Here is a 27,387-nt window from a genome sequence, read left to right as displayed (position 1 = left end):
ATGTCCGATTACGTGCATTGTAAATTTTTGATAATTAGTTTACACTTTGCTATTTTGAATTTTGAGGGTTTCTATTTGAATCTGTTAACGGGGTTCTATATGAGCTTGCTATATACATATAATAATGGGTGATCGAAAAAGTATTGACGGCTCATATATTAAAACCAGAGCAAGCATTTTTTGCATTTTAAAATAACAGTACTAAGCTAAATATGCGTCATTTTAATGGATAACCTCCTGCCATTTTCCTGCTAACAGGCTTATCCTATTGGTGTAGAACTTCGCGATTTCTGGGCGAAAAATTATGACTAGTGATTTTTCCATCCTTTCATTGAAATCAACATCATTGAAAGTTTTGCAAAGATCGAACCAGATAATAGTTTAATGGTACAAGATCCGCGACTGGTCGACCATTGTGAGGAGCATTTTTTATATCAAAATTTTCAGGATGGAAGTAGCCGGACCACCTTTGGCTTATTTCATCCGATAAAGCTCCTTGACCATAAACGTTTTTTTATGGGCTTGGGAACATTTGTGCCCTTGACGGAATAAATTGCAATCTTTTTACAATGTTTTGCAGAGATTTTATCTTAAAGACGCCTCTATTTCAGGTTTGAATAATTCCATTCCAACCAATTTATCGTGTCGATTGCCGAATCATAGCCTTCAAATGATACCAACGCGACTAATATTATTTGTAGCATGTTATTTTAAAGCTATTGAACTAGGAAAAAGGTCAATACCTTTTTCGACGGCCCTGTAGACGGAGAGCTGTGTTTTGTATACTGCTTGTTTTTTTTTTAATTAAATATAATTCTATGAACGATCAGTTCTGTTTACTCCTTATATATATATTATTGACATATATGTGGAGTATAGGCTTGGAATTTATATATATATATATATATATATTAAAACGAGCTGATACAAATATTCTGTACGACAATAAATGGTTTTGGGTACAAAATGCATCGTGTGAAACTCGACAGAGCCGATTTTGTCGGATTAAAGACGAAGCTACAATCGGCATACCGTTATTTGGTACTAGTGATGGGATTAGCCATATCGTATGAGCCTTATGAAAGCCGTCAAATAAGGGACGAACACAGGGGAAGCCTGCTTTGGCGGAAACAAACCGAAAAAATCGACCAGGAAGATAACGCGCCTGCTAGTCGAGGAATAACGCCTTCAAGCACGAATAGTGCGGAGAGTCGAAAAGATACCTCAGGGGATCATGCTGGTGTAGTAAAGACCGGTGTCTCGCAGGGATTTAAAGACAAGCTTGCAAACGGCTTTCCGGAGAAAAAGTTTAGCTTGCTTAAAGAGTTTTTCACCCTAGGTGTCGATAGAAACGTTCATTAACTATGTATAGGCCAAGCAAATACTGTTCGATGAAGTGGGGGTTGAAGCCCATTCCTTCAATAACGATTGTTTTTCGAAACGTTTTTTTACTTATATATGAGTTTTATCACTACAGCACCGGTCAGTTTGTAGGCGGAGCCAATCTGGGCAGTGCGCAGTCACTTATCGGACGGATGCAAAACGTTCAACAAACTTGAAGCTCAGTGTCTGACTAGAAAACGCAGCTGTTAGCGAAAATGGCCGGCCGACAGCAATGCCGTCTAAAAATATTTTCGGCTGTCGCGATAACGCCGATTGGGATTTCAATGTCGCGACAGCAGCGACGTCTCGATAATCGTTGGTGGTAAGTGTACATCAAAAAAACTTGGAAAATTAATGTTCATTTTTGTGATAAATAAGCTTTCCTAGAAAAAAAAAAAAGCAGTCAAACTGTGTCATCCACAACGACAGCTTGGATGAGTATCGATGTACGACCCAAGTAAATGGTAAAAAAAAAAGGCCCTCAAACTCCTAAAGCGAGGAAGAACGGTGGTTGCATAATAGCGTTAGCTCATCGAGATGGGCTGGTAGAATTACTTGACTAAATCGTTTTTGAGTAGTCATAGTATAGGGTGTAGCTTGAGGTAGCCGGTCTTGCCTAACTGAAGACGAAGCTGCAACCGGCATGCTACATATATAACGTAAAGTATAGACCCATGGGCGTATACTGACTGCATCGAATGTTAATGGTTCGATCATCAACAATTCATTGGTGAACAATAACTTCTTGCCGACCTCTGGCATCCACGTAAATTAAATGTTGGGTTATTTAACGTGAACATTGTTATGTCACTTAATTGCATTTCAAGTTCACTCAATGCCAAAACCTATATCTTTGAAGAACGCTGGGTCAATGCCATCGACAGTATAACACTGATTTTATCGATCACCGGTTACAATCTGGTTGGCGTTTCCAACATTGGAACTAGCAACTTAACTCTTGATACGAGGCTCACGAGATTTTGCGAGAGGATGGTGGTCGAGTAGTGATGGAAGGTTCTGCGAGAGTGTGGGCAGGAGGTGCCGACCAGCAAGTAAACAGTCACCCAGGAGGATGCCATTAAGGCGACGCCAGAGTAACAGAGACCGTTACAAACGATAATTGATGGCCACAGTTCGGAAACGCCAGTTGACTTTTGAGCCGGTCTTGCCTGCAGAAGCCAGACCGTTCCGTGTGCTTCTGTCTTCAGAGATCAGCCGTTTAAAGCTCACAGGCTAGTAAACTGGGTCACCGACCCACTTGACGCTTTCTCACTCGTTTTCTCTTTATCATTGTATCTTTTAGCTGGTAGCATTGGTTCGTTTCATTTCGCAAGCCACTGACGACGTATAAGCTAGGAAGAGATGGCGGCGGGCAACGTCGATGTACAAATGAATCTTTTTTTGTCCGTGCTCTCTTCAAGATTGCGCCGTACGATCGCAGTCAATCTCCCCATCCCCGAATATCCTGGTGTCCCGCTGATTCTTTGTTGCTGAATTCACCCTCTTGGACCATTTTGCCCCTAAATTGCGCCCCATCTATTAACGATTGCCTGAGCAGCGATCTAGCCCAACGGAGAGCGCTGTTGAGGCGTCTATGGGTATTGGACAGCGGTGGTGGTTCTTTCGAGAACGAACAAGACGTTTCTCAATTAGCATACTTTATTTAGATCCTTTTCGTGTCTGCGGTGCCGGCCCAAGACCTGGTGGCTGCATGCCAGTAAACGACTGCGTTGTAGTAGTCCGCTCTCCAGGCGGACGGTATACCTTGCACTCTTGAATTCGGGGGCTTGGCCGAGGGCGGATAGATGGGATAAATGCATTAATCGTTTAACAAAACAGTCTGCCGGCGTCGTTTCATCGTTCGGTTTCTTGTCCTTCACTCCCTTAGAATTTCCGTTTTCGTCTCAAGAGAAAAAAGACACTGCTGATCCTTTTTGAATCTTCTTGTCTTCATTCTATTACTCTTTCATTCTCAACTGGCCTCAATCTGCTAAAATTCGTTACCATGGAAACACCCTGATCACTTACCAGTACGCAGGATTCCGCTGTAATTTAGTAATTGGAAGCAAATAACAAGAATAAACACTGAACAAAAAATATGGAATGTCGTTATGAAGTAGAAAGCTAGGTTGCCCATAGCTGCTTTTAAATGCTACCAAGCCTGCATTCTGATCACAATGCCAGTAAACGCATATTTATCTTGCCAAGACAGACCCAGTTAGCAACAGGTGCCAGAGACTTTTTGTGGTATCTTCTTGAGCCTTTCATTGCGGTCTTGATCAAAGCCGTTTTCAAACATTCAGTTGAATTTAAAAACGCCTATTGCTTTTTGAAGACCCCGTTGACATCGCAGATTATCTCCTGTATCAAGCGTTTTACTTCAAATAAATAGGCTGTTTATATTCGAAATAATTTTTAGATTTGGGCAGACTGGATGAAGACTGATTTGGAGATTGCTTCACATCCTGCTGGTCATGCATTCGTATTGTTTGCACTACCCATTAGTTAAGAAGACTCAAAGAAAAGTTACATAGGGCATCCACGTCCGAATTGTGCCTTATGATCATATTGTTCCTGAAACTGTATCTAAACAAAGACATATCTTAATTATCTTTTGTATATGCTGGAAATGCCCTGTTGGACGGTCATACCTACCTAATATGACCACCATTTATTGCAGTTTCAATTCGAGACCTAAGCCACTTCATTTTTATAGTCATCTTCGAAATATTTCCACTTAAATTCGCAAAGTAATCGTGCATGAATCGTAAAAGTATAAACTTTTTAAAATGCTACTCAAACCGGCCAAAAAGGTTAACAAAGGGGCAAAAAGTCTTAAAGAACTAATCGCCGGAGCTTACTTAGAGTCAATTAAAGACTGATATTGTCCTCTGTAAAATGGCATTTAGCTTCTGCACCAAAGACTTAGGTGTATCAAAAATGTTTTGAGCTTTCTGAACTTTATTTTTAATAAGAAGCCTTTAGTTCGCCTTACACATATTTGCTGGTCTCTCTCGAGTTTTCCAGAAGCCGTACGAAAATTGTCAATAATATAGATCGTTAATTTCATTTCGTATATTTCAAGGGTTTGTCTAGTGCAGAAAGACTGGATAACAGCAGATGTTCATCGAGATTCGGAAACGATGCGCCGGATTTACCCATGATGGGTTCGTTGTTTTAGGCTAGAAAGAAATTGCTTTACTTTGCCACCAATGATGGCGGCCGACCAAAAGCCCTTAAATACAAAAGGTCAGCCAAAGTTTGTCTAAATTAAAATACCGCATCCTGTATATAATCTATTACATTTTCAGGACACCATGTATTTACATTCTAGATAGGGTATTTCGTAGGAAGAATACAGTAAACATTTTGAGTATCTGCAAGTTAACGTCTTTATAGAAAATTTCTATTATCTATCTGTCTCTAGTAAGGAAGACGAAGCTGGCGATGTTCGATGTGTAACAAGAAAAGAAAAAAATATTTTCCCGTAGACACCAACATTGACCGGGGAAAAAGTTTTTTTGTACAGCTTTTATATACAGTTCGTACATTCTAGTTGATTGTCAAACTATGATTGAGAATTTGCTAAGTAACCGGATAAAAAAACCCGGTTGATTTTTTTGAGCTCTACATTATGAGTATAAAAATAAGATTTTCTATTACTGCCTTGGAATCAAATGTGGGATGTTTTACGCAATTGGTAACAAAATATAAATATGTATCAATAAACTGAGGAAATAAGCTCGTGTTTATTTGCTTGCGTACATTGCATGAACGTTTGCATGCAGTTTTGAAAATTAAAGCCGGTTTTTTTTAAAGCCGGTAAATTTTACGGTATAACCGTAGCGGCGTAACGGGCAGATTTCAATGAAGCAGCGGGCTAAAGGTGGCAAAATAACGGCTATCCCCTCTAGTCCACGGGATCATCTCGGTATAGTGTTTCCGATGGCCCACTAGAATTAATCTAGCCAAGCCGCGTCTGGCTGAATTTATCTCGGTTCTTTTTTCGACAGATTTACGAAACGGCATCATAACTATACAGGCAAGGTTATTTGTGGCTATTAACCCATTCTTTATTTGTACCCTTAATCTTTGGTAGCTATAATCCCTGCTAAATCCGAATAAAATACATTTTGCCAGGCATAAACAACAAGTATGCGCCGATTACTGCCGCAAATAAAATGATCACAAAATTTAGGCTAGATCTTCGCTCATTCTTCGAAACTCTAACTCTGGACTAGAGGGATGCAAGTTGCTCGTCTCTAATTGCAGATTATTTTACTATATGCCGATACCGTTAGTTGATATCAACAACCCTCGTAGTCGCTAAGAATTACAGTTTCTCCATATTCCTGAATTTCATACATGTAAATTGCTGTTTTAATTTAGATCAACGACATGTTTTACACCCGACAAATGCCCCTATACTATGTTCTCCTCGTTGACCTCATAAGCGTTATTTTACCAGATCTTACCATGACTGGCTTGTCCCGGACTCCTTTTGCCAAATCATGTTACACCGGTATTAAACGATTGTACAATAAATGCAGCCTTGTCTACGAGTGCTGAACGGGATGCATCTTTGAAATGTAATGCGTCACAGTGTTTGCCCTTCTTTTGAAGAATTTTTTTTTTCGCGGCTTCATTGTGCATCGCTCTAATTGTGCGTAACTGATTAGAATAGCAAGGAATTGCGCCATACAGTGACAGACCATAGCACGATAACCGGGATCGTGTCCGGGAAACCGATTGACCAAGATTTGTTTCCATTGTCCCATTCCCGTTGTCAGCCGGGAATGGGACAATGGAAACAATGGCTGTCAGCCTGCCTTGTTACGAGGGTGTTTTGCCTTAATGTGTTAAGTTTTCCAATTCCTGCGTCCTTCCTGTAAATCAACATATCCTACTTAATATCAAACAGTCAACATACGTAGAGGGTGGGAAAATCTACTGTCTTTTGGATGACCTAAGAAGTTTACAATCTCGATAAGAATTCGTTGGTTAATAGATGGTCGTCGCTCAAATTCTGAAAATGGCGTCTTTTTGTTCACATACGAAGCGTTTTGTGTAGTAAAGAAGTGGCCTTCGTCCGATCAGAAGTAATGCCAATAGCCCGTCAAAGTCCATCCTAATTTAGATGCCGTATCCTGTCCATATATTGTTACCAGCCCCCTGTGTTTTTTCCTTCCTTGGCAACGTTTCTCTGCTAACTAGATTTCTACCAGTTATGCCGCGTTACCACAGCCGACGTGCAGTCGATGGCCAGGCGCGTTGGCGTGCGGAAGATCAAATACAGTTATCCAACTAAACGTGTGTCGCGTTATCAAAGGGTAACATATATCTCAACTAGTTAAACCCACTCGCTATAAGCTTTACTAGTAAAAAATAGAGGTGTTTATATTGGCTTGTTCAAAGCAAGGTTGATTTTTTAAACTTTTGTACTATTCTCCGGTGTAGGGACCGCAAGGCATGAGATAAAAAGTATATACTTTAGTATGCAAAGATAATTAAAAGTTAGTCTAACTTTTTCATCATCGTTATTTTAGAAGTCAAATGCTTCATAAAGCGGATTTTGTAAATAATTATTTTGAGTTTGAGAAATAAAATTGAAAAATGTATGGGTAGAAAGGGTTTTATCGAGAAGGCGGGATTAATTATACTTATCATTTATTAAATAAATTAAACTATTTTAAAAATTATTTTGTGTGCTTCATAAATAAAGGTGTTCAAATACATACGATAAAAAGATCAGATATTTTATCACATCTGGCTTACGAGATTAGTGGGGTGCGGTCATGGGGATGACAATAATACTGTACTAAGGTAGGGTAATTGAATAACCGAAGTAAGGTACAAGGATTATTGAAATAATGCAACGAATATGCTGGGATATTGTAACCAAATAAGTTTCGTAAGAAAGCAGAATAGCTAATACAATGATCAGTATCCTCAGTTAGAAAGGCTTGATCTGAACGTTGTTGCTGATCATCAAATCTGACTTACGGTTTTAAGTCTTATTAGATTTCGTCTATTTTTCTACTATTTTTGACATTGCTTGCCCAGCGGGAGCAGTCTGCTACCGTCCACTGTTGCAGCCGTCTAATCAGACATTAGTAATTCGACAGAAGATTTACATCCAGCTCAAGTTCCTTTACAAGCTTAAGTCTATAATAAAGTTATTACGAAGAATCAAATTAGAAAGAGCAGCGACTTCAATGAAACTGCCCTTCTCTTTCCGTTTAACGAATAGTACTTATCGGTGTATATGTCCTTTAGCTGAATGATCGTCACCACTGATTTCGATATAGGTGCGTTCCATTGTTGATAGTCATTGCAGTTGATCTGCTGGCTTTCTTACACCGTCTACTATCCAAACATCTGTTTTCTCCTACGCTGCGACAATATCTGCCATCGTATGCCTGGTGGCGAGGGCTGTAGCAACGATGAGGATGACGATGACGACAACGACCGAGCCGATGCAACGGGGGAAACAGGGCCCGTACGTCTCTCTTCGTGTACTCCCCACTTCGGCCATACGACGCCTTCATGATCATCCAGTCCGTCTAATTCGAGCTGTTCACTTTGCGAAGCTACTTTACTAGCTGCGCTCGTATGAGGCGTTTGTCAGCTCAACTGTGGAAGAATCTGGACCAGGTAGAGCGACTGTAAGTAATCCCTGAGAGCACTGAAATGCTAAGTAACTAAGCAGGTCCAATGGAAAATCACGCATCCAAAGAAGATTGAAGATTTTTTTTCAAGCAGTACAACCGGTAAAAGCGGAATGAAGCGAAAATTAAAGGCAATAGCTACGCGAGAACGTGCTATTTGGACATTGCGCGACAACGTTTCTATTAGAATCGCTCTTTTAGAAAAACTGGGTGAGGTTTATGAGGCGTGCGAACTACAGGTTTTTAGCTCGATAGTTCCAGCTATGTCCTACTTACTTATATTGTGCACAAAAGTATTGGTATACATAAACAGTGTGTCCTGCAGATGGGCAACTCAACAATCTATGCCAGAATACGTATACAAACGCGTTGAAATTCGGTATAAACTATTCTGTCTATGTGGGTAAACACAGTCCTTACACTTGGCCTTGGGGAAGGTAAAGATTTTCACAGTTAACAGGCCTAAAATATGTGTGTTCATCCAAGTGACACGTAAGGTAAGTATTCAGCGTAGAACATGCGCAGTAAAGCAATATTTAAGTTTTCTGATGGCTAATGGTTAAGCATTAAACAAAAGGTGCTTTCCATCACAACGTATATTCAATCTACGTTCTTGCTAAGGAGTTTTTATCCCTCGATCCTGATTTGGGACATGTGCAAAATGTACACACAATACTATTATTATACTAGACTTACACTCGAGTTTACTCAAAGGAAGTGCTAACTGAGTGTTTAAAAACCTACTCACCCAAGGGAATACTTTATTCGAACGGCGCATTTATTTGCACTCTGGTGCAGGATTATATTTTGTGGCCACTTTGTATGGTATTATTTGTTTGAACAAACGTAACGAAGCCAATTACCATTTTTGCACCGACAAATTGCTTAGGAAACCAATTTTAACATTCGAATATATTTCAAAGACTATACGAATTGGGCAAAAACACACATACAGTTTGAAAGCTGAAAAAAAAATTTCCAAGAGCTCTATTCCGTTCACAGGGTTAGACCGCGGCAATGGCTAAACAGGCGACTATCCGGGCCCTATTTCTTTCTATGTGCATAGAACAAATTCATAGTCTTCCTATAATTCGCCTAGTTGTCTGGCTTTCTCTTTGGGCCAGGAGCTCTTCTGTAAGAGTTTGTCTGATGAACTGAAGCATTGCTTAACAGCCTACAACTCGAAACGCTTACGTTACTGAAGTGGCCTCTTTACCTTTTGTTCATGTACGAACGGCGTAGAACGCTTTGTCAAAGAGATTTGGTGACGATTGTTGCGCGGATATCCGCAATCGAACGAAAAACTGATCCAAATCTAGCTAGGTAATGCGAGCCTTGTTTCCGCTTCATTTACAACACTGATGCGTTGGGATATCTCGTCGCTAGCCAACTGTTGCAACAGCAGGAAATCTGATGCGGCAACGCTTCTCTGTATATCGGTATTTTTAAACAGCGCATTAGTCGGCCGGGGCACGCCTTTGCTTCTTGTTAGTTTCGTTGAATTGTAGCGGGTGTGTGGGTCGCAGGATGCGTTGAATTGGACCAAGGGGTTTAACATGCATGCAATGTGCCTGTATCTAGTGGTTGCCCACACGAGTATTCTCAGCTAGTGTTGATGGCTTCTTCCTTTTGCCATAAAGGAGATAATCCCTCCGGAACGAAGCGAAAACGTAAAAAGGGATTGTACAGCGTGTTTGTTGACGGCCCACTTGTCCCTCCGAAAAGTTGTAGCGCAGACGATTTATGAGAGGGCAACAAGAAAGGCCTAATCCATTCGGGAATAGAGCTCGAAACTTGCTTGCTGTGTATGCAGCACGCGTAAGGAGCGTAGGAACGCCACACTTAACACATATTTCAACTTATTCCTTATAGACTATTGAAGGTAAAGCCTTTTACCCCAATACCTCACGTACTTGCTGGTTCAGTTTATTACACTAGGAAGGAATCACGTCGTGTTGTCCAGTTAACCAGCTTTTTTAGGGAAGGATTCTCACTTAAACATGCACATAATTAATACTAGCGCATAGGGATCCTTCCTTTTTTAGAGCCTTATTCGGTCGCTCTTTTGACTCCATTTGATAGATTTCAATTTCTGCATTTCCTCGTCTGGTATTCGTGTTATGGCAAATGAACAGAAACAGTAGATAGATTCTGCAGCTCATTCACTTTCTGGCGTATTACAGACAGCGCTAGCGAATATGGATCTGCAAGTGTGTCTGCCTGAGGGTTTCTGCGCAAACACGGCGATTGTACGGCCATCCTTCGCCGTGGCCGCAAAATCGCGCGAATCTCATGAAACATTACAGGGGTGCCCTGGAGCTCCTTTCATCCCTCGTAGTCATATTCACATACATGCATATTTATCATTGGCCACCATCCATAACTGATCTCGAACGCGAGCACCGTGGGGGCTGCACACTCAGATTGCGCAGTTACCTAGCGGCTGTGAGATAGTGCGTGCTGATCTGGTTGTGCCACGCTGGATGCGCTCACCCCCCATCGGTAGGGTTCCAACGGGCAATCGAGTGCTGGAGTTTTTATCTACGGTAGTCAGATAGAGCCTCGTCTCCGCCATTTGGCCGAAGACGATCGACGAGTCTTCTCTTCAATCCCTTGACCTCTCTTATTCTACTACTCCCAAACTCAACACTTTGTTCTTCCATTTGAACTCGACTCCCAAACCAGTGAATGGGTTGAGTGGTAAAACGAATTCTATCTTGTCTTTTTAGTGGTTTGTTATGCACACACGCAGACACGTGCATAAGTTAAAATACAGATGGAAATCGAGATGCACACCTTGATCGAACAAGAACAATGTTCATTTTTCGAACGAACCTAGTGTACATCGACCATCATATGCGCATATGTACACTGGCAGATATTTGTACCACTAATAATGCAAACGAACGAGTCGAAATGGTTGTTTGTACAGGCACCAAAAAACTCAGATGTCAGACAAATGGGCACATTCGTCAAAGATGCCGCGCCGTGCAGATGTTTTAGCGCTCGAAGCTATAACCCATATACGATGTTCAATACAATAACGTTCATTAACAATATTTCGTCGAGATTAACTTATGTTTGACTCCATAATTAGCTGATAGTATAATATTAGTTTTAGCATATAAGCCAATGTAATAGAAAAAAACACACGACAGTCAAAAGAAACTTTATGGTCTGCACACACGAGAAACACAATAGTAAGTGATTACCTCACAGGCTTAGTTTATAGATAATTTACATAGGCATAGCATTCATTTAGATATCAGCTATCAGTAGCTTAGCTATCGTCATCTAGCACAAGATGATTTTTTGATGAGGTCATAATCGACAAGAAAGAAATTTAGGTCCTCTCGGCCTCATCGTCTGAGTGGAAACGAACTAGACAAGTGCCTCACCAGACCACCGACGTGGCTCAGGTGACTCGACGAGTGCTCCAGCCAAGTCTTCCGAACGGGAGCTACACCAAATAAGCTGAGTAGGATGCTTCACCGACACTGCTACACTAAGCCCAAAGAACGCGGCTCTACCTTACGAACCGCTGTGGCTTTGCTTTCACTAAGTCCATTTTTAGATAAGAACATCTTTGTTTTCATTAAGACGGTTTCGCTCGAGTAATAGCTGCCCCGTGTTCGACCCTCAGTCGCTCCTACTCTACTTCCCTACTGCTTCGCTAACTCTGCCCTCTTTTGCTTCAACTGGACAGGCCGACTACGCCAGTCGTTCCCCAATTTCCATCTTTGCTGGCGCTGGCAATAGGGAATGGGAACTTCAGAGTTTTTCCTGTTGTACTCGGCCAGCGGCCGTGGACGGGACTTCAGGGGGGTGGGGCGTAACGTCCACAACGACCAAGCTCCGGCCGGCTAGTACCTAGGGAGTGAGTGCCGTACTGGATCGGGACATCAAACCTACTATTTGTTGCGACAACTACTTTTTGCGGAGGAGCATTACGGCGTCTGCTATAGGTAGCAAAGCCACTGAATGTTGAGTTCCTCATCGGTTTCATCCTAAAGACATTTTCTATCTTCCATGAACAATATAGAAAATACAACCTCGCTGCTCGATCTTACCGCTATTTCGATATTCTGGCCGCTTTCAAATAGTTCTGTTCAAGGCTGACAGAACAAGCTCCCCCATTCGAAGGGCCCCACACAGTCGATACACTAAGAGACAATGGAAAACTGTAGAAAACAATTAGAAAGTGTATTTCGCATTACAAACGGCATATTTTAACTTTTCCAACAGATATCTGAAGTTCATACTAAAGCTACGCAGACTTAGTTTTCAATTGGGATAAAGCGTTTAAGCCTAGGCGTTTTTGTGAAATCTAGTGTTTATTTGAGGGTCGATCACCTAACCGTTACGTTTGCGCATAGCGTTGACGTAAATTGGACAGTAGGACTCGTTGTAAAAAGGCAGTCAGTTCCTTGACGTTTTGCCGAAGAAAGACTCAATTGTGTCCAGCGTAAATGGTCAACTAACACATTATTTCAGGGCAAGTGATTTTAGCATCGGTTCAGCGGAGACTATTACGAATGAATTAATGTGTGACTATACGCCATGCTGTACAATTAGGATTTTCTCATCGAACGAAATATGGTTGGACCGTGGTCTTTGAGATAATTTCACGTTACTTTGTATATTTTTTAATGTTTAATGTACGTACTCTGACCGATCAGTGTTTCGCGTCAGGTTTCTAAGTCACAGCATGTTGATGGTCATTCAGATTACGGAATAAGAGTGAGGGACAGCTTGATTTCAAGACTCGCTGCTCAATACGAAAAAGGGGAAGTTAGAGGCTACCTTTGTTCGGGTTCGCTTGAATCGAAGTTATACGTGCTGCAAGTTCAGGCTGAAAAGACCCCTGGACTAAACGGCACTTCCTTTTCCTCCGTGCCTGTTTCTCCTTGGCGTCTCTAGGCTTCTGAGGCACGGACGACGGGGGAGCCGTCTGGCGTCGCAACGGCAATGATAGGGGACCTGATCTGTAGGAAGCACCTCTGCCCCTTTTCAGAACAGAGTGCGGTAGGAAGTGTCTATAATTCAACAGCACTTTGTGTTCTCATTAACGAAGACTTCGATTCGTTTGAAATCGTCCCAGTCGACTCTTCCCGTCTACCCAATCGTTCCTTCGCACCGATCTCTTCTCAGTCTCGCATAGATAACTTCCTCTATACAATATTCTGCTTCAATATTGTGGCTCACTGGTGTATTTGAAGCAGCGGATAAAACATCACGGCATAGTTTAACACCGGTACATGTCTATATGTATAGGTAAGTTGAACCCATAGACAGCCTCCGCGACAGAGCCAGCAGTTTATTGCTGGCCTTGGCAATAGAAGCGATCAGAGTTTTCACACCACTGCTACGCCGTTAGTGACCTTGCTAATGGCGATGGATGGTACTGTAGTAGCCGTAACGAAGGCTGAAATACGTTCCGCTGCTACGGCTGTGTTCATCATCGAAGTACTAATAACTGTACCATCGCCGACTGTCATTCTTCTTCATAGATCTTGAAACCTCATTGTAAATCTGATACAAGCTAGCAGATCAGCTCCATACCACGACGTCAATTACGAGTGGGATGTGCTTAATGGGCAAATCTACTAATGTAGAAAAACATAGCAATAGACAATTGCGAAACGGTGTTACTTTTGTGCTGATATTTTAAAAAGTTACGGTACAGCCAAACTTGCGAACTGTAAGATCTGATTCTTAACTAAATTCACTATGGCTGACAAGCGCAACAATAGTTTGCAGGCAAAAACGGATGACAGTATATAGAAAGAAAAGATGCATCATGCACAATAAAAAACGTTTGGTTGTAACGTAAATCTACCATGAGTAGGTACAGGGTTAGAGCAGAGTGTTTGAAGCAAATATTTCTTCTATAATTCTATATACATTACCCTAATGTATATCTCTTTTCGCCACGCCCGCGTGGCCTAGCTTACGTGGAAATAATTAAAAAAAAAAAAAAAAAAGTTCGAGCTACCAGAAGGTCGGCACTTCACGAGTTCTGCAAGGAAACGACGCGAAAAAACAGTAGACCTCGCAATGCGCCGCACTGCTATTATGAATGAATGCTTTCCCAGCGAGACATGGGCGTCATTATTTGCGTATTCTCGCTTATCGTTGAAGCCGATGTTATATAAGCGTCAGCCCTCCCAAGCAAAGCCATCTGTTCGAGCAGTTTGTACCGCCTAGAGATCGTCTGTAGTGGCTGTATCAGTTTTCTGTGAATCTCATTCAGAAGTTTGCCTGTTCAGACATGGGGCAATTAAATAAGGACACCTAGATATTTCACGCATTGTCGAGTTTGATCGAAGCCAGCTCCGCACTAGAATAAAATATTTGCGTGCGTTTTTATACCAAAGTTGCCCCCCTCTACTTTTTAATCACATGTAATGATGCCCTCGCTAGAGAAGCATTTTTAAACCGCGGTAGAAAGGAAGGCACTTACTGAAGCTAGTATTTGATCATTCCATTCCTATTCCTGACTGTGATCACTTTTGCAGCTCAATTTGGCATGCCCCAAATGTACTTCCGAACCGTCTCCGTCACGCGTATGAGCCCACAGTTGAAGCACCTTAATCTTGAGTGATGAGATGTTCATTATCTCCTGTACGATATAACGCCAATCGTCTCCAATCGAATTCAGGTCGTTTGAATTTCTAGATCATCATTGCAAAATCTCAAAATTATTAGCGGTAAAAGCTCAGAGACATACTTTGTCACAAGACATAGTGGCCTATTGTGCGTAAACACAATTCCCATTCCAAACCATTTTACCTACCAGGGGCTGTATTTGCGTCTGAAATGTTTCGCTGTGGTAGTTTTCCATAATACCCTTAACGAAATATAAGGCTTCTGTGCCGTGATTGAAAATTACGACCGTCACTATTATTTTGCTTGGATACTTGTCCTGCTGATTAGACCGGATTCATGGCATCTTTCGTCAAAACGCACGTAGCCGTACTAAGTGTTACAACTTATTCCATTCATCTGAAAGACAAACTCTTCTTCACTTTTCAACTGTTCAACTTGGGAACTGTTTAACCCATTTGAGGCCCACATATTTGTGTGAAGAGTTTAGCCGTCTTTCTTGTTGGTTTAAAACAGCTAAAACCGATTATTTCGACACGACGTTGGAGACCTTTTTATGGACAGTGATTGTGCCGTTTGCCACTTTCTTCCGCAATCGAGAAACTGTTACAAATCGGGCTTTTTGTAGCATGACCAAAGAAATAACGATTATTTTATCTGCTGCGTTTTCAATTTTCCTACCTTCTTTGACGGCGGAAGTTTTTCCCCTTTCACCCCCGGAGCTATATTGTCAACTGCACACTTCGACAGTCGGAGCCACACCGTAAATCCTCTACCCAGTCACAATCATTATGTTTGTGTTAGTCTACCTATTAGGGGGCGCTGCTCTTCGGCGAGATATATTCATAATCCCATTAAAGGTTCATTTATAGTTACAAAGAGCACGAAACTCGTCGAAAACCACTTGAAAATAACCTGGGCTCACAAAACCATCGTTGTTGTCCAGTAGATGAGAGTGACGATAATGCAGTGGTATACAGGCATCACAAACATTCAAAAGTCACAAGAACTTAAAAATGTTTCTTTAAGAACGGTCCTCTTAGAAATACTATCATTCGAAAGCAAACGTTGGCAGCCTTTATAGAAATACAAAGCTCATGCAGATACCTATTTCGGGTGCATAGGTACTTTCGATTAAACTCGGCGATGTGCGAAAGTTCTAGGTGGCCTTATTCGATCGTCGAATGACTGCAAATACGGGGCAGACCCGATCAAGTATTCTAACACTGAATATGCCTGCTTCGTAGTAATAAGCAAACTTCAAGACCGCCTTAAAGCCTAAAGTCTTGCTCCCATGTTTCAAGTACTCAAGAAATGGTTATTTGGTAAATATGTTTTAATAATTATTATTTTCAAATCGTGTTAGACGTTATTAGAAACGCCAGTTTGCCTAAAGAATGACGAAACATGGTGACTGTCATCCAAGAGCAGTATCATGCGATTGACTAGACGATCAGAGATAGCTCAGGTTGTCTTTGAGGAGACGCTTGAGCTGAGTCCACAGTCTCTGAGCTATCTAGCTTTCCTGATAAAACTACAGAAAAATTTGGGAATATTTATTATTGTACAATTGACTCATGGGCTACTACCTACTATTTCAAGTGTTCATATATATATAAGTTGTAAAGTATTAAGTGTAACTGGCTAGTTTTGGAGTGCTTGGTTCGTGTAGTCGAAGAAGAACATTCGCCTGAGTGACAGATTATTAAACGAGTAGCTTGAATCAGCGCACGGCAACTCGTGACGGATATATGAAAAGCTCCATTCAGGTTCACTGTGGCATAATACTTTGGCTACGTTTTGGCACGATACTGAGGTACTCATCTTTGTTGTTGCTCGTATGGTTTTTATGCCACAGTTACATATGTGTCCCCTAGAAGACGCTTGCGTTTGGGTACATCAGTGAAAATTTTGAAATTTGTTTATTGTTATAGTGTCAGACACGACATCGTTTGAGTGCCGCAGCACCAGTATATGAAAACACTTTACGCGTTGTTGTGACTATCACCGTTTGTTTCCAATCTGCATTTAGACGACGCATTATTAAGAGCAGTTTGATTGCTAACTAGCTTTACAAAAACAAATCCCATCTCGTTAACATCACAAACGATTATAGTTCAAAGGCTCTATAAGTGTTCATAATGCGCCTTGCTATGCTATCCGGCGTGAGGGCTGGACTCGCCGCGACTGCTGGTGTGGCACAGTCACGAGCAATCTCCGCGTGAAGGGGTTGGTCCTAATTGGAAAAACGTGCTCCATGTTTCTCTACTCGTTCCTGCGGACATTGTTTACAGAAGAGAGACGGACACTCGTCGACCGTTCACCTCTACTGGCCGAACTCCGTTTGCCAGGTAGGGCTAACCTACATTTAGCAGAGATTCCTACCACATGCTAGACAGGCCAACTACAAAAATATATTCGTCAGGGCCGTTGTCGTGATAAACAGTATTGCCGTTACCGCTATCATCGCAATCAGCAACGCCAATAACAAAAACTGTAACAGCGTGAAGCACGCATTAGGCGCCAAGCTAGCAGCAGTTACCAAATAGTCGTCATAGCTATACGTTCAGGCCACGTCAAGAAGCTGGTTAAACAGTTCGATTTTCGACAAGTGGGCAGAGTGTTTAATTACCATGCGCACAACTCAGTGAGCTATCATTAGTGAATTATACTGAACGGAATTAACAGCGGAATGAAGGGATCAGTCAATCAATGCATTTTCTTCTATCGACTGCGAAGTGATCTTCTGACCGCCCCGCATGCGAATACGTCAGATACACTGTTCTACGTTACCCGGTTATACACAGTCTGTGCCGTCTCGTAGTACTGGTGTATAGCTACCAGTTCCTGCGCTATTCAGAATCATATGGCGTCTTCTCAACAGGATCGGAACGATCACGACGCCTGTAACTTGTAGCCCTTCAGCGAGTAACGCAAACGTCGAAGCGTGAATGCGAACCCGCGACGACGATTACACGAAGGAAACGCATCGTACGCTCTACCTACTAGAAGATAACTGAAATACGAGGATAGCTATCATAGATTAGATATTGCGTAACGACGCACGATAGGAAAACTCCTAATAACAGAATCTTTATAGCAATACGTAATCTCCAAATGTGCTGATTCCTGCCGGGTAATATCCGACTGAAATGATGCTTTAAAATTCAGTCACGCATTGCTAGAAAGTTAAAGATCTAATACCTTCAGTACCGCAAAATCTTTGAATAACTCTAACGAACCCCATTTGCAAATCGTTTCATTTTTACAGTAATTTATAGTTACTAAGAAGTTATCAAAGTAGAATATGTCTCGCATCTTTTGACAAATCTAGTGTGAAGAACATTCTTGCATCTTATTAATATTATGCAACAAATAGGGCGTGCTACTAAACAAGAAAATAGCTAAAATATATTTAAATATTTTGTGAGTCGAATTTGCGAAGCTAATGGCACCTGCTACGTTTGATCGGTCCGTCAACCTCCCGTTGCTCTTCATCACATTTAGCTAGGTACTTCCTAGGAGGGCTCTATAGGCAAGAGTCAGTTTAGTTGCGGCCGAAAGGCACTTGAATGTTGCTGGCCGGTGGCCTGGCGAGGCTCGTTACAGGCTTCGGTTATCCCGTTAGGTTCCTCTCCATACTATCTGCTCTGGCAAATTCGTTCATTCGGGTTCCTCAGGGACTAATTACCTGTTCCGTCTCGTTCGTCCCCTTTCCCTTTTGGCTCTATCGTCCGTCTGCGCTCTCAATAATAATAACACACTAATATCCACCAAAGTAGACCAAAGACCCAGCCAAGGAATCTGGCCAGCCCATTCGATCACCGATACACGGTTAGATGCTAGCTGAACGGACTTTGGTACCTCCTGCCTCCATTTGAGGAAATCGGGGCCACTTCTTGCTAATTCCCCGATCGGTCCGCTTGTCCGAAGCTGTTTAATGAACGATTGTCCTTTTTTCCTCCCGTAGCATATAATCTTACTTGCCTATAAATCTACTGCTAACCCTGCTTTTGTTTCGACGACAGCGCGATACAGAAGACAATAGATCCGAAAATAGAGAGCAATAACTTAATCCTGTCCTGAAAATCAAGTTACGCCAATTGGTTTCGTATTAACGTAGAATAGTACACCCTGTCATTTTGCTCCGTTAAAGACAACGAGTACCGTTACTTCGAATCGAAACAGGGTGTCTTGTGTATGCCATCTGACAACTATAATGTTTAAGCGGCACACTTTTATGGTGCAAAAGTGGTGTTGCTCGTATCTGGGCTGGAATACAAAAAGTAATTATTTTGAATGACGCTTTAATGACTTTTTGGGAGTACCATAAATAGATTGTGCACAATATTTTTCTTCTATTTGTTTTGTATTGCATGCTCACAAACCATGAACATACGAAAAGTATGTTTTAGCGTTGGAAAAGGTATAACGAAATAAATCCGTGCATGTTGACGTCTAGCTTGATTGATCAGTGTATTCTAGATAATGGAAAATTTGTGTAGGCATACATCAGTTTGCCAGTGCACGGCTCGACCAACATACCGTGTTAATATGCGTTTTACACCTCCATTTTCTGAAAAGGCGTAAGGACAGCCAGTCGTATCAAGGCTGTTTGCTAGTTCCTCTCCCTCCTTCTGTAGTTCCAGTATCAGCAGCAGTAGTCGATTTCATTTCATTAACTTGTCTTGGTGTCCTCTCAATTTCCTTCATGGGCAGGCAACGTCTTCTTTCTATGCCCCTTGCTGAAAGAGGCAGCTCGCCCTCTTTCGCACTTCACACACCCACGTATCTACTCTGCTTTCTCTATTTTCTCATTCTATTCGAACACTGCTAGCCTGGAGTGGATGATTTCCTCACTATTTCAGCCTTTCCCTGTGTATCGGAGCATTAGACCTGGAGTGACGACGGCCTTTGCTGTCAGCCAGTGTTTCGCCTCAAAGCTTTTCTAGCTATACTGTACCATCGGGGAATGTCGCTGTTCGGTTACTCCATAGCGTAATGTTAGCCGAGCTAACACTCAGACTCAGGCCATGGCCTCTTGTCGACAACTCGTTTAACTGTAGCCGGTTGGTCTCTTTATATTGCCTCTTCGAACGTTCCTTCTTCCACCACTTCTTCGTTTTTCCGTTTGTCGGCCGCGCCTCGGAGAGGTTAGGTTCCTTTCGTCTCGTCTACTTCACAGTGCAGGCTTCATGGACGCCGTTCCCTCTCTCTCGTACTAACTCTGTATCTTTGCGCCGCCTGTCGTCGAGTTCTTCCGAGTGTTCCATGTTGGCTTGATATCGGGTACCGTTCGCGATGCTTTTTCTAGGGAGGATTGTCGCTTTAGCCTTTTTGTTGTACCATCGCCACACGATGCTGTAGGCAACATAAATACACAATTTGTATATAAAATAGATTAATACTATTTCCAAGAGATTCAACAGATATGCTCAAAATGGCAAATTAACGTTTTTATATATGCTTCAGATTAAAGTAACGAATTTGGCTGGGCCCGTTCTGCTATCAACTTTATCCCCTCGATACAGCCGCAACCACTGTCTAAGAACGTTGCCCTTCGAAAACACTGGTTCGGCTGAAGATATCTGTGTAACTTCAGAAGCATAGGTTATGTTGTGCAGGTAACTCGATTGCACGGGGTTAACCACAAAGGGGTACAAAGAATTCTAGATCCAGAAATCATGAGCTGGTCAACATTTTATAGCGTTTAAACTGTAACGCCTGAAAACGTCTGCTGTATACGAACGAGGGCATGTCAGATCTCTATGCTTAGTGAATGTGTTAACGCCATTATATCCTATGTTAATAATATATTAACAATATCGGATTATAATGATATGCTGCTCTGTGTTTCTCATCAGTTTTGCAGGAAAAGTCTAAAATTGATCAATGAGTCAAATGTATCAATGCGTCGAGTTGTGGCGCATTTCTTGGTCAGACAAAACTGTTTTTGAGTCTAATAGCATAAAAAAAAACTTTTCCTCAGGATGGCTGGACTAAATTCGTCTCGTGCGCTTTCCCAAATAGGTTCATCCAAGCCGGCATGAATGAAACTTTGTCCTAAGGTGGATGTGGACAAACTTATAGCCATGGCGACAAACTGTCATGTTCTAAACTTAAGCGGACAATAGCTGTTACCTCATCGGATCGGACCAACCACGACCAAAGTTACAAACCTCTTAGCCTATTTCAAATCGACAGTATTCTAAATGAGTATACGGTAACAGATGTTGCAAAAGCAGGCTCTAACGCTGTTAAGCGGACGGAAATCCATAAGGGACAAAAACAGCGCGGACTTGAGGGCTGTCGATGGCAAAAAAACGTAGACTTCTGGCTATGATTTCGTTTCGATTCGGCCGTTGGCGAAATTACTTCATGCGAAGATAGATTCATAGCAGAACATAGATTCAACACTAGAGCTTCAGCTACATGTCGTATGTCATATAAGTCAGACGTATGCTTTCTAGGATAGATAAAAGTAAGAGATCTTTGATACTCAGTTCTGTCAGTAGGTCGTCTTTGATTTTCCTTTGACGGGAAATCATTTGTCCTTCATACAAAAGTCAACCGCAGAAATTATCGCTGGCTTTCTCTTGTCTTAGAAGGTCTGTTCACTATGCGCGAAAGCAATTTTCTGGTCAATGCTCATGCTGTGAGCTTGGTGCACAGGGAAGACGTCATGCTATTCCTTCGGAAAGGAAAACGTGTCACCGACGAAGGTTATATATGAGTTCAACAAACGTCGATTGCTAAGGTATCTAAGAAAACTCCGGGCTTCCGAGAAAGACGGTGAATCAACTGCCTTATATCAGTTAATAAGTGCAAGATTGACTAAATAATAATGTGGGCGTGTTCTCGAGCAAGCACATTATATAACCCATAGCTAAATCCGCTGAAGTATTGCATATAGAACGCGTTATTGGGCAAGGTTCTGAAAAACCACGAAATGACAATTTCGATTTATTTACTCATCTCTCAAAAAGTATACGACTGCAAAAAGAGCATTCGACATAAGCCTGGGGGCGGTCTACGAGCTAAATTGGAGCCGTAGTCGCGGTGGATCGTGGTTACATTGAATATGTTTGTCAAGGACGTCACCTTAAGCACGTGCAGAACATCTCTTAGGTATATTTGTTTTTGTTTCTATAGGATATAATCCTATATAAGCATAATCAAGCGTCCAGATTTAGCCAGGTCACCCTATATACACGGTGAGTCAAAAATACGGTGTTAGTAGATGTTTACAATGCAATAGCTTCAACAATAATTACTGTAATCACTCAAATGATTTTATTATCTAATATCAGATGATCCTATGCTAGTTTGCTTATAATTTTGCGCCGTAATAATTTAGAAATCATATTAGGGCAAAAAGTTCCTTGGTGCAATAATTTGCGCATTTTTATTACTTTAGTAGTTGTAAAATAAAAACCTTCTAAATTAGACTTTTTCAAATTTACCCTGTAAACGACCAATTTCAAATACCTCTCACCCCCCCCCCCCTCAAATGAGGTTGATGGAAATTCATCTAATTGTATGTGGTGGTGGTGTTTAAATAATAAGGCCCTTTACGGCGAGTTCCTCTTTTAATTTCACTTGCCAATATAAGATCTCAGGACTGAAAACTCCTGACGAACGCGGCATACATCAAACCTATTTCTTTTCTGCACATGATACATTAGCGAAGAGATATTTTTTACCAGTTGGGTAGGTCCTGAAGGAAACGGCCGACTGCCTTTCCGTAAAGTCTTCAAAACCCAGACATTTCCAAAGCTCTTTTTTATAAGCAAAGTAAAAGGTTATTGTCGAAAATTAGCAACTACAGTGAACCTTGAGTACAATTATATTCAATCAACTTTGTATTCATCATTAGCAAACTCGTTGGTCCGCCGATACGTTCAATCGCTTTAAAGATGAATTGTTCTACTGGTTATCCAAAGGTGTCGTAACTCTTTTTCATAATCATACTTCGAGTAATCATAAAAGAACTCTAGATACCCCCAGCAGAGCCGAACAGATCCACAGCACAAGTGCATTTGGTCGGACAAAGCTCTAGCCCCATTTGAAATAGCGTGGATTGCCGCCTCCTAACACAGGAGACGGGTATCGAGGAGTCTTTTCTTTAGCACATATAGCCTGCCTTCCGCTTTTGCCGTAGTACGTACTGCTGCTACTGAGTCTCTTTTTTCCATTGCAGCCGTTGCCAACCGTGGTCCCGATTTCACAAGAAATCTTTTAAGATTCCCTTAGTTGACACCGTGGCCCATACAACTGTCATCACATGGATAGCAGTTGTAGCCAGTGACAGATCTGTTGTTGTTAGGCAGCACAGTGTTTCAATCTGTGCATGGTGTAAAGTATTTACAACGCATCTATATTCTGGCATCTGTAGACAAGTAATCGAGATTTGCAATGGCTAACAGTCTGGTACGATGTTACTGAGCATCGGCATATTGAACATTTTCTTAAAAATAGCATTACAGACAACAATATGTTTAACAAAAGTATGCAAGCATTTGTCGCATGGGTGGCTGGCCGATCGCGAAGGTCGGTTCATGTACCTGTCCTGAAGTTATGCCAAAAGCTGGCTTACGTACCGAATGTAAAACCCTGAACATTTACGTCCCGGGTTGACTCATTTAAAACTCCAACAAGGATTCTGTTTTTCAAAAATTAAACCTTTTTCCAATAACGCATAAGTCGCTTATCGAAACTATTTACAAGCTTGCAACTGTATAATAGTACCTAACAAGGTTAAAAAGAACAAAAATCTGCTTTTGAAAATCCTATTCACTAGACGTGTCCAACACTTTATTTTTTATTAATATCTTGTAATCATCATCCTGTGACGTTTCAGTTTCTTTAATTAAATGTTTACCTAATGCTGTATACTCTATTATTATATCCGTTCACTCGCCCGTTTATCACTGATAAAATTGCGTGCTTTTGTGAATGTCCATAGCTTGCACACGATAAAATTCATATCTATGAACCTAGTAGTATTTTTTTTTAATTACTCTGGAAGTCATGCGCCACTCTTGGGGCTAGGCGGTTTATCTGCACGTTCTCGTGTGCGCGGGTCTATAATTTCTTATCACTATGAACCTTTTTTACATGGGAAGTTGATGCAGATCTCAACCCCCCTATCGTGCGTCTCTGATGCCAGAGCGCATCAAAGAAAACATAGCAATCCTCTGCTGTACTTCCGCGATACTCCTGTGACTGGATGCGTCTACTGCATTTTTAAATATATATATATATACAGATACACTTTTAAATACAGAATGATAAAGAGAATTGAGTTTTGATAAACAACAACTTCTACACTTTCTCGTCCATGTCTTCTCTTACAGCGTGTCATCTAGATAGTCATAACAGGCCAACCTCGCATGGATTTACCTATATGAAAGATGCGTGCAAAGTTGTCGCTAAACAGTCTTAGAGAAGACCGAGTGCACAGCGACTTTTCAATCACCCTGTATGCAACAGAATTATACCGATATGTAAATGGTATTCATAAAAGTGTAAGTCATGCCACCAGAGCTGTGGGGATGGTAGTAAATTTAATGTGATCAGGTTCTCTTCGTGGCGCTCTTTCACTTCAGCTGTCTCTCTCCGGCGCGCTTTGTCTTCCGTTTGAATCGACTTCGTCTGCTTCGATCTGCCCTGGTCCTTCTTCGTTGATATTTTGCTATGCTTTCACCACATGCCGTCGGGTCGTTATGTCTGCTATTGGCAGAGTGAACGAATCTATTAAATTAAATAGTCTAAAAAAAGACTCTAAAGCAGTCGTAAAGTTTTTATGGCAAGACATAACCCGAGCCCCCCCACTCAGACTGAGAGGCTGGCCTCGCTAAGTGAGCCGCTGAACTAAGAAAAAGATCTCAGGAATTCTTAATTGCGATTCAATATCACTCATATTTCTCTTTTGAGCAGACCCACGCAAAACTTGCTATCCGTACAGGCTACGCATCGGAGATCGTGGGCAAAGAGTCGGATCTTCAGACTTGACTTGAAGAGCTTGAGTCAAATGACTTCGACATAACTTTTTAACTAGCTTTTAGACAATACTATCCTGCTTTAAAAACTATGAATACAGGCAGACAGTAGCTAGGAACCGAACAGAAAATCTCACTAATATTGTCTATGGCGTCCGTGATATGTTCGGCACAAAGCGTGGACTGTATAGTCTAAATTATACCTATTATGCAATTGACACCGACGTAGCAACTGAAACGGCAAAATCCCGGCTGAAAAGGTTCGCAGACTCAAACCCCATCATCGGTATGTACTAGACCTGCAATACACATCTGATGAGTAAGGACAAGCTTTTTTTGCGATTGATGCATTAGTATCACACTAGATCCCCCTTTGAATGATTACAAGAACATACGTGAATGCCTGGTTGTATAGTTCGCAATTACATGACGCATAAATGTATCGATGATTGTTGTTAATTGCATCATATACAAGGATATACAGGCTGCAATCTCTCGGGCGAGAAATTAATTTTTTTCAGCGTGAATACTTGGCATCTAGATCACCATTTTATGTCAAGTGAATAGTCGATTAAGATCAATTGAGTGTGCGTCCACCTGTAACGGCTTGCCGCTCATTGTTGCGCCTGTCGCTTCCCCTCTATTTCCTATTCCCTTCCACTACTACCACCTGCTGCCCCACTTCATATAGAGTAAAACGGTCCTTTACGGTGACCAACAAGTCCCGCCTCCGCACGCTCCTTAGCTTTCGCTTTCTTTTTTCCCACTAGAAAAGGATGCCACCTCACCCATCACTTTAGCTAGTCCACTGCCTTAACATATCCGAGATATACAGGCTTACATTGGTGCCAATGCTTTGCCCGCCATTGCTCGCCTACTACTTGTACCTGCCATCGAATTGGATTATACCCAGCTCAGTATAACGCTACTGACCTAACCTCTGTAATGCTTGCTTCGGTCTGGCTTTTCTTCAACAAAAATTCCCTAGGTCCGTTTTCTTGTTAGCTGAGCCGGTCCCCGAATTCCCCGACCGTCGTTGTCGTTGCAGGTGACAGTCTCTATGGAGATGATGTTCCTTTTGCTGTTCAGTTTCTGACAGGTATACGTGGGTTTACAAGAGGAGGGAGCAGGATAAAATGCAACACAGGTGGTGCGTTTGGGTGTACGTCGCAATCACGAAGGATGCAAAACACCACTCACATGAATTTGGGTCGCTGATCGCTGCGACACTGAGGATAGATTCCATCGGCATTGAACAGATGGAGAGATGCAACGATGAAGAAGATATTAAGCGTTGCCACAATGTATTATATGAAGGCCTTCTCCGTGCCTTGTTCCCAGTTCTTTACCACTACCAGCATCTCGCCGTTCTCCGTGCCGGCTCCAATATCCTCAACCCCTCTAACCTGGAAAGCAGCACCTCTTTCTCCCGTCGCTTTCGCTTATGGTAGCTGCTTCTAAGTTTGTCACACTAGACCTTCTTACCAGCCTATGGCAGACAGCCGGGCATATAGCCATCCAGCCAAGCTGGCGGGTAACTGAGCAACTTGCCTATGCACCCCTCACTAGCTCTTCTATATCTTCCTGGTTGGTTCGTCGCTCTTTCCGTCGCTGCGTTGCTCGCTCGCCTTCAATGATATTCAATGCGGCCGTAGTAGCAGCGGCGACAGTGGTAGGTCGATTGAGGCGAGCCATTATGGATGATCACCGTCGATCGGCCAAGCCGGCCGAGCGGACTATCCCACTACCCACCCACACAGGGGACAGGCAGCGCTAACTTCACTAGGCTCGATCGACGCCCGAGGGGGACAACGACAAAACGGAATCGAGCCACCGTCCTAGACGCAGAGGTAAAGCTTCTGGTGGTCGCAGTGGGAATGATAGCGGTGGAGGTGAATTTGCTGTGTCATTGCACAACGGAGCGGCTCTTCGGGACGACCTAGGCCTTTATACAACCTAGGCCAAAGTAGCAGCGATTGCTGTTTCCGCAGCAGGCATGATCACAAGGTGATAGAGAAGGGTTAGTCGTTTAGACCACCCCGATCTCCGAATGGTGTCTAAAATGTCTGAACGATACGACACTTTAGATGACTGTAGGTATCTATTATATTGCATGTGTCACTGGACGACCTGTACAATGATCGCCGCGCTCAAAAATTGAAGCGCTTAAGAGGAGGATACCAGAAACGAGTCTTTTTCATTGAGTGACATAGACGCTGAACGATTTAGAGATACGTAAATATGCCTAAAGCATCGCTGTCGAATGTCGCCTTTTTTCGGCGCAGAGTTCCGGCTTGGCCACCATAAGACGGCGTATGGATGAAATGAATTGAAGAAGCCGCCGTATCGACCGATACGGCGTATCTATTTCCCCACAACTCGAATAGTTACAGCCACGTTTAAAAGTGTTTGTAATTAATTTGTGTTTGTGTACGCGAGTCACTCGCTATACGTTGCTATTCTTGACCAGATTTGAATATAATGTTAATAATTGTTTAATAGAAACTTTCCTATAATTCACGTAACAGCAGAACACCCACATACAGCATTAAAAAAAAAAAGCAATTTAAGTGAATTAAAAATGAACCAGTACACTAAATTATTGAGGCTCCGTAATTGCATTGTGCTGTAAATCAATCTAATCAAGCGTACGCAGGTGCACTGCCTGCGAAAAGAATTTGTTGCCACAAAAAATATGTATTCAAATAAGAGAAACCCGTCTTTGTTCG

The 27,387-nt window shown here is 42.0% G+C and overlaps 1 protein-coding gene across 1 annotated transcript in view; it reads right to left on the bottom strand.

Moving 5' to 3' along the window:
• The window catches only part of LOC111270886 (uncharacterized), a 74,640-nt gene that overhangs the window by 1,700 nt on the left and 45,553 nt on the right, over positions 1-27,387 (bottom strand). The gene's annotated exons all lie outside the window — the stretch shown is intronic.

Source organism: Varroa jacobsoni, unplaced genomic scaffold (genome assembly GCF_002532875.2).
Source record: "Varroa jacobsoni isolate VJ856 unplaced genomic scaffold, vjacob_1.0 contig00172, whole genome shotgun sequence".
Lineage (NCBI taxonomy): Eukaryota > Metazoa > Arthropoda > Arachnida > Mesostigmata > Varroidae > Varroa > Varroa jacobsoni.
This window is presented reverse-complemented; position numbering and strand designations above follow the sequence as displayed.